Source organism: Entelurus aequoreus, linkage group LG03 (assembly GCF_033978785.1).
Source record: "Entelurus aequoreus isolate RoL-2023_Sb linkage group LG03, RoL_Eaeq_v1.1, whole genome shotgun sequence".
NCBI classification, from domain to species: Eukaryota; Metazoa; Chordata; class Actinopteri; order Syngnathiformes; family Syngnathidae; genus Entelurus; species Entelurus aequoreus.
The window spans coordinates 54,364,010-54,373,545 of NC_084733.1; positions in this window are offsets into that span (position 1 = coordinate 54,364,010).

The window sequence follows — 9,536 nt, forward strand, 5'->3', positions numbered from 1 at the left end:
ACAATGATTTGCAAATCCTTTTCAACCCATATTCAATTGAATGCGCTACTAAGACAAGATATTTGATGTTTAAACTCAAACTTTATTTTTTTGCAAATAATAATTAACTTAGAATTTCATGGCTGCAACACGTGCCAAAGTAGTTGGGAAAGGGCATGTTCACCACTGTGTTACATGGCCTTTCCTTTTAACAACACTCAGTAAACGTTTGGGAACTGAGGAGACACATTTTTTTAAGCTTCTCCGGTGGAATTATTTCCCATTCTTGCTTGATGTACAGCTTAAGTTGTTCAACAGTCCGGGAGTCTCCGTTGTGGTATTTTAGGCTTCATAATGCGCCACACATTTTCAATGGGAGACAGGTCTGGACTACAGGCAGACCAGTCTAGTACGCGCACTCTTTTACTATGAAGCCACGTTGATGTAACACGTGGCTTGGCATTGTCTTGCTGAAATAAGCAGGGGCGTCCATGATAACGTTGCTTGGATGGCAACATATGTTGCTCCAAAACCTGTATGTACATTTCAGCATTAATGTTGCCTTCACAGATGTGTAAGTTACCCATGTCTTGGGCACTAATACACCCCCATACCATCACAGATGCTGGCTTTTCAACTTTGCGCCTATAACAATCCGGATGGTTCTTTTCCTCTTTGGTCCGGAGGACACGACGTCCACAGTTTCCAAAAACAATTTGAAATGTGGACTCGTCAGACCACAGAACACTTTTCCACTTTGTATCAGTCCATCTTAGATGAGCTCAGGCCCAGCGAAGCCGACGGCGTTTCTGGGTGTTGTTGATAAACAGTTTTCGCCTTGCATAGGAGAGTTTTAACTTGCACTTACAGATGTAGCGACCAACTGTAGTTACTGACAGTGGGTTTCTGAAGTGTTCCTGAGCCCATGTGGTGATATCCTTTACACACTGATGTCGCTTGTTGATGCAGTACAGCCTGAGGGATCGAAGGTCACGGGCTTAGCTGCTTATGTGCAGTGATTTCTCCAGATTCTCTGAACCCTTTGATGATATTACGGACCGTAGATGGTGAAATCCCTAAATTCCTTGCAATAGCTGGTTGAGAAAGGTTTTTCTTAAACTGTTCAACAATTTGCTCACGCATTTGTTGACAAAGTGGTGACCCTCGTGTTTGATGAGCATTCCTCAACTTTATCAGTATTTATTGCCACCTTTCCCAACTTCTTTGTCACGTGTTGCTGGCATCAAATTCTAAAGTTAATGATTATTTGCAAAAAAAAAAAAAAAGTTTATCAGTTTGAACATCAAACATGTTGTCTTTGTAGCATATTCAACTGAATATGGGTTGAAAATGATTTGCAAATCATTGTATTCCGTTTATATTTACATCTAACACAATTTCCCAACTCATATGGAAACGGGGTTTGTATATGAACAAAGTTTTAAAATAGGCCATTCATTGAAGGTGCGCCTTATAATCCGGTGCCCCTTATAGTGCGGAAAATACGGTAATAATAAAGCAACCAGATTGTCACAAATCGGCAGCCTAGAATTCTGACCGGAAAGCGGAGCTTAGCAGACCCATTGTAAAGTGAAGGGTTACCCCCGACGAAAACATCAACCCTGAAGGGAACGTCTGCACCGGAGCCAAACTGCAGGAAAGGTGTAACAACTACATTATTACCTGTCACTCTTTAAACTCCTTGTGCAGATCTGAATGTTCATTATTTAAATGTTTACCTAAGTTTGAAGCAAAGGCGGTAATACTAATCGCCACTTTTGGTGAGGCGTGTTTTAAAGCAACACTTGAAGCGTGGCGCTTCCTTGTTTAACGTGTCACCTTTACCGTTAGTTTTGAAGCCCAAATACCTCTATATTGCGCTTCACGCACCCTCTGTATTAACCAGTAGAATTGGCGTTCTCTGCCATTCTTCCTCTCCAAGATGTTATTGCTTGTATGCACTTCAGGTGTGCGTTTTGACACACAACATCATGCGCCTCGGCTCTGTAGTCACCACCGCAGATGAAAAAACGGTACCGATACTTTTCAAAGGCAGTATAGTACCGACTCAATTAGTGTCGCGGTACTTTATTAGTACTGGTATACCGTACAACCCTGGTCATTACATATATTTACAGGTATATGCATGTGTATCCATTGAAATGTAAGACAGTAACCAAATGTTTGTCAGTCAGTGTCTGTTTGTATTATTTTGTTATTGTTTTCTTAATGAATAGATCTGAGAACTGTTAAGTTCAGTAGTTCTTTGTTTCTCAACATCAGCAGCTGAAACACCCATCTAAAAACAGCTCAGGACCAACTTGCAATAATAAACATATGTTTAATGTACCGCAAGATTTTTTGTTGAAATATATATATATATATATGTATATATATCCATCCATCTTCTTCTGCTTATCCGAGGTCGGGTCGCGGGGGCAGCAGCCTAAGCAGGGAAGCCCAGACTTCCCTCTCCCCAGCCACTTCGTCCAGCTCTTCCCGGGGGATCCCGAGGCGTTCCCAGGCCAGCCGGGAGACATAGTCTTCCCAACGTGTCCTGGGTCTTCCCCATGGCCTCCTACCGGTTGGACGTGCCCTAAACACCTCCCTAGGGAGACGTTCGGGTGGCATCCTGACCAGATGCCCGAACCACCTCATCTGGCTCCTCTTGATGTGGAGGAGCAGCGGCTTTACTTTGAGCCCCTCCCGGATGGCAGAGCTTCTCACCCTATCTCTAAGGGAGAGCCCCGCCACCCAGCGGAGGAAACTCATTTCGGCCGCTTGTACCCGTGATCTTGTCCTTCCGGTCATAACCCAAAGCTCATGACCATAGGTGAGGATGGGAACGTAGATCGACCGGTAAATTGAGAGCTTTGCCTTCCGGCTCAGCTCCTTCTTCACCACAACGGATCGATACAGCGTCCGCATTACTGAAGACGCTGCACCGAACCGCCTGTCGATCTCACGATCCACTCTTCCCTCACTCGTGAACAAGCCTCCGAGGTACTTGAACTCCTCCACTTGGGGCAGGGTCTCCTCCGCAACACGGAGATGGCACTCCACCCTTTTCCGGGCGAGAACCATGGACTCGGACTTGGAGGTGCTGATTCTCATCCCAGTCGCTTCACACTCAGCTGCGAACCGATCCAGTGAGAGCTGAAGATCCTGGCCAGATGAAGCCATCAGGACCACATCATCTGCAAAAAGCAGAGACATAATCCTGCATCCACCAAACTGGATCCCTTCAACGCCCTGACTGCGCCTAGAAATTCTGTCCATAAAAGTTATGAACAGAATCGGTGACAAAGGGCAGCCTTGGCGGAGTCCAACCCTCACTGGAAACGTGTCCGACTTACTGCCGGCAATGCGGACCAAGCTCTGACACTGATCATACAGGGAGTGGACCGCCACAATCAGACAGTCGGATACCCCATACTCTCTGAGCACTCCCCACAGGACTTCCCGAGGGACACGGTCGAATGCCTTCTCCAAGTCCACAAAGCACATGTAGACTGGTTGGGCAAACTCCCATGCACCCTCAAGGACCCTGCCGAGAGTATAGAGCTGGTCCACAGTTCCACGACCAGGACGAAAACCACACTGTTCCTCCTGAATCCGAGGTTCGACTATCCGGCGTAGCCTCCTCTCCAGTACACCTGAATAGACCTTACCGGGAAGGCTGAGGAGTGTGATCCCACGATAGTTGGAACACACCCTCCGGTTCCCCTTCTTAAAGAGAGGAACCACCACCACGGTCTGCCAATCCAGAGGTACCGCCCCCGATGTCCACTTGATGCTGCAGAGTCTTGTCAATCCAGAGCCTTAAGGAACTCCGGGCGGTTCTCATCCATCCCCGGAGCCTTGCCACCGAGGAGCTTTTTAACTACCTCAGCAACCTCAGCCCCAGAAATAGGAGAGCCCACCACAGATTCCCCAGGTACTGCTTCCTCATAGGAAGACGTGTTGGTGGGATTGAGGAGGTCTTCGAAGTATTCCCTCCACCGATCCACAACATCCGCAGTCGAGGTCAGCAGAACACCATCCTCACCATACACGGTGTCGACAGTGCACTGCTTCCCCTTCCTGAGGCGGCGGATGGTGGTCCAGAATCGCTTCGAAGCCGTCCGGAAGTCGTTTTCCATGGCTTCCCCGAACTCCATGTCCGAGTTTTTGCCTCCGCGACCGCTGAAGCCGCACACCGCTTGGCCTGTCGGTACCTGTCCGCTGCCTCAGGAGTCCTATGAGCCAAAAGAACCCGATAGGACTCCTTCTTCAGCTTGACGGCATCCCTCACCGCCGGTGTCCACCAACGGGTTCTAGGATTACCGCCACGACAGGCACCAACTACCTTGCGGCCACAGCTCCAATCAGCCGCCTCGACAATAGAGGTGCGGAACATGGTCCACTCGGACTCAATGTCCAGCACCTCCCTCGTGACATGTTCAAAGTTCTTCTGGAGGTGGGAATTGAAACTCTCTCTGACAGGAGACTCTGCCAGACGTTCCCAGCAAACCCTCACAATGCGTTTGGGCCTGCCAGGTCTGTCCGGCATCCTCCCCCACCATCGCAGCCAAGTCACCACCAGGTGGTGATCGGTAGAAAGCGCCGCCCCTCTCTTCACCCGAGTGTCCAAAACATGAGGCCGCAAACCCGATGACACAACTACAAAGTCGATCATGGAACTGTGGCCTAGGGCAGGGGTCGGCAACCCGCGGCTCCGAAGCCGCATGCGGCTCTTTGACCACTCTGATGCGGCTCAGCTGCATACTTGCCGACCCTCCCGACCTTCCCAGGAGACTTACGGATCCCAGTGCCTCTCTTAGAAATCTCCCGGGGTAAATATTCTCCAGTTTTCACCCTTACAACTAAATTAAGATCTCCCGAGGCAAATAGTCTCCAATCTACACCCTAACAACTTAATCAAGGGCGTGTCACGATAGCACTGCATTTTCTGATCCTCTATAACATGTACAAACACCGTGCCAGCCCGGCCACATGGTGTATGTGGCTTTTACTTGCACACGTAGGAGACAGCAAGGCATACTTGCTCAACAGCCACACAGCTTACACTGACGTGACCGTATAAAACAACTTTAACACTGTTACGTTACAAATATGCGCCACACTGTCAACCCACACCAAAAAAGAATGACAAACACATTTCTGGAGAACATCCGCACCGTTAAACAACATAAATACAACAGAACGAATACCCAGAATCCCATGCAGCCCTAACTCTTCCGGTCTACATTGTACACCCCCCGCTACCACCACCACCCCCCCACACATCAACCCCCCTCCCCATCCCCCTTTGTGCGTCGGTTGAGGTGGGCGGGGTTTGGTGGTAGGGGAGGGAGGGGGTGGTGGGGGGGGTGTACAATGTAGACCGGAAGAGTTAGGGCTGCATGGGATTCTGGGTATTCGATGTGTTGTGTTTATGTTGTGTTACGGTGCAGATGTTCTCCAGAAATGTGTTTGTCATTCTTTTTTGGTGTGGGTTCACAGCGTGGCGCATATTTGTAACGTAACAGTGTTAATGTTGTGTTAAAAAAAAAATGTATACGACCACCGTCCGTGTAAGCTGTGTGACTGTTGAGTAAGTATGCATTGCTGTCACTTTTATGAGAAAGTAGAAGCCGCATTTAACATGTGGCCGAGCAGGTGCACACTGCGCAGGCTGTAGAGGGCGCTAAAGCCAGTGCCAACACGCCCTACATTTTGGGTGTCTCCCGGAAAGATTGGGAGAGTTGGTAAGGATGATGCTGTCAAGCGCCGTTAATGTGAAACTCGCGGGCCGCACTAACATTAAATTGTTTTAATAAGGTGCGGGCCGGGGCGTGTGTCTGAGACCCCTGTTTTAAACATGGCCCAAAAGTTTAAAAAAAAGCTTTGGATGCAGTGTAATTTCATTTTAAATTTCAAAACAATTTTGTGGCTCCCATTGTTATCTTTAATTTGTGAAACTCGTCAAAATGGCTCTTTGAGTGGTAAAGGTTGCCGACCCCTGGCCTAGGGTGTCCTGGTGCCAAGTGCACATATGGACACCCTTATGTTTGAACATGATGTTCGTTATGGACAATCTGTGACGGGCACAAAAGTCCAATAACAAAACACCGCTCGGGTTCAGATCCGGGCGGCCATTCTTCCCAATCACGCCTCTCCAGGTTTCACTGTCGCTGCCAACATGAGCGTTGAAGTCCCCCAGTAGAACGAGGGAATCACCCGGGGGAGCACTCAAGTGCTCCCTCGAGTGAATCCAAAAAGGGTGGGTACTCTGAGCTGCGGTTTGGCGCTGAGCTGCGGTTTGGCGCTGAGCTGCGGTTTGGCACGTAAGCGCAAACCACAGTCAGGACCCGTTCCCCCACCCGAAGGCGGAGGGAAGCTACCCTCTCGTCCACCAGGTTGAACTCCAACATGCAGGCTCTGAGCTGGGGGTCAACAAGAATTGCCACCCCAGCCCGTCGCCTCTCACTGCCGGCAACGCCAGAGTGGAAGAGAGTCCTGCCCCTCTCAAGAGAACTGGTTCCAGAGCCCTTGCTGTGCGTCGAAGTGAGTCCGACTATATCTAGCCGGAACTTCTCCACCTCGCGCACTAGCTCAGGCTCCTTCCCCCCCAGCGAGGTGACGTTCCACGTCCCAAGAGCTAGCTTCTGTAGCCGAGGATCGGACCGCCAAGTGCCCTGCCTTCGGCTGCCGCCCAGCTCACATTGCACCCGACCTCTATGACCCCTGCTATGGGTGGTGAGCCCATTGGAGGGGGGACCCATGTTGCCTCTTCGGGCTGTGCCCGGCCGGGCCCCATGGGGACAGGTACTCGCCATCGTGCCCCACCTCCGGGCCTGGCTCCAGAGGGGGGCCCCGGTGACCCACGTCCGGGCGAGGGAAATCTGGGTCCTTTGTTTTTATTTTTCATGGAGGTCTTCGAGCTGCTCTTTGCCTGATCCCTCACCTAGGACCAGTTTGTCTTGGGAGACCCTACCAGGGGGTATAAAGCACCCGGACAACATAGCTCCTATATATATATATATACATACAGATAAATGCTTTAAAATGTAATATCGGAAATTATCGGTATCGTTTTTTTAAAATTTTTTGTAATTAAATCAACATAAAAAACACAAGATACACTTACAATTAGTGCACCAACCCAAAAAACCTCCCTTCCCCATTTACACTCATTCACACAAAAGGGTTGTTTCTTTCTGTTATTAATATTTCTGGTTCCTACATTATATATCAATATAGATCAGGGGTCTCAGACACGCGGCCCGCGAGACGTTATATTGCGGCCCCCACCTTAATATGAAAGTTTAATGATAGTGCGGCCCGCGAGCATACTTGCCAACCCTCCCGATTTTTCCGGGAGACTCCAGAATTTCAGTGCCCCTCCAGAAAATCTCCCGGGGCGACCATTCTCCCGGACAACATTATTAAAGGCGTGATGGCACTGCCTTTAGCGTCCTCTAAAACCTGTCGTCGCGTCCGCTTTTTCACCATACAAACAGTGTGCTGGCCCAGTCACATATGTGCGGCTTCTGCAGACACACGATAGAGACTGCAAGACATACTTGGTCAACAGCCATACAGGTCACACTGAGGGTGGCCGTATAAACAAGTTTAACCCTGTTACAAATATGCGCCACACTGTGAACCCACACCAAACAAGAATAACAAACACATTTCGGGAGAACATCCGCACCGTAACACAACATAAACACAACAGAACAAATACCCAGAATCCTTTGCAGCCCTAACTCTTCCGGGCTGCAATATACACCCCCGCACCCATCTCCCGAATTTGGAGGTCTCAAGGTTGGCAAGTATGGCATAATTATGGCATATATTGTAGCCCGGAAGAGTTAGGGCTGCAAAGGATTCTGGGTATTTGTTCTGTTGTGTTTATGTTGTGTTACAGTGCGGATGTTCTCCCGAAATGTGTTTGTCATTCTTGTTTGGTGTGGGTTCACAGTGTGGCGCATATTTGTAACAGGGTTAAAGTTGTTTATACAGCCACCCTCAGTGTGACCTGTATGGCTGTTGACCAAGTATGTCTTGCAGTCATTGGCGTGTGTCTGTAGAAGCCGCATACAGCATGTGACTGGGCCGGCACGCCCTCAACATTGTTGTCCAGGTGAAATTTGGGGGAATAGTTGCTTCGGAAGGGGCACTGAAATTCGGGAGTCTCGCTCCATCTCTCGCTCCGGGTAACTTCCGAAGCGATACAAAACTATAGTGCACTGGACCCCAGCGCTGATACTCCGACAGAGAGAGTCGCTGGGCGAATCGGACGTGTAACACGTTAGTCGTGATGTTAGCCCGTTTGGGGCTAATTGTGCTACCGTAACTGTAAACTCCAGCGAGCCCCCCCTCCCGTTGGCTCCAGACAGAGACGATTTTTGTTATTTGGGTCCAAAATACCCCTGCAGGGGCCCTGCGTTAGTGGAAAAGCCGGCAAATGAGTGAAAGCGACAGACACGTTGCCATGGGGACGAGGGTTTTCTTACGTGCCTGGCTGCAGTCACACCGCGACACCTGTCCGTCAGCAATAAAGCCCCTGATAACCTGGACCAATTCAAACCGTTATTTGTTTTTTTATTGTTTAATTTGCATTGCCTCACACGATGAACACTACATATATTTTTATATAATGCCGGATAACACTCCGGGAGCCGTCACTTTTTTGCGCTCGCTATCCCGGTACTTTCCGCCGACCGCCGTGTTGCTGTAGGGAGGAAAAGCGGAACGACACACATTGCGGAAATAACATTATTCTCCGTGCGTCGGCTAAATACAAATATATTCCACAACACCAAACATGTCTTTTTCAAAGTCTGAAGTGAAGAGAAAGGTTAGTGATAAGCAAAGACAATTCCAGGAAAAGTGGGAGATGCAATATTTCTTTGTTGAGCACAGGGGCACCCCGACGTGTCTTATTTGCAAAGAGAAAGTGGCGGTGCACAAGGAATACACTTTGAAACGTCATTATACAACTAGACATGCTGAGGAGTATGCAAAATACCAGGGAGATGAGAGAGTGAACCGGGTTGCAAATTTTAAAACCAGTCTACTGAGGCAACAAAATTTCTTCAAGAAAGCAACCGAAAAGAGCGATGCAGCAGTCAAGCTAGCTACATGGTGAGTGAGATGATTGCTAGGGCGGGAAAGCCATTCAAAGAAGGCGAATTCATTAAAAAGTGCATGTTAGATTTTTTTTAAGAAATCTTTTCTTGCGGTCCAGCCTCACCCAGTTTCTGCATTTAGTGGCCCCCAGGTAAATTGAGTTTGAGACCCCTGATATAGATCAATACAGTCTGCAAGGGATACAGTCCGTAAGCACACATGATTGTGCGTGCTGCTGGTCCACTAATAGTACTAACCTTTAACAGTTAATTTTACTCATTTTCAATAATTACTAGTTTCTATGTAACTGTTTTTATATTGTTTTATTTATCTTATTTTATACATTTTTAAAAAAAGGATTATGTTCACCATACCTGGTTGTCCATATTAGGCATAATAATGTGTTATTTCACGACTGTTGATATCGGTATCGGTTG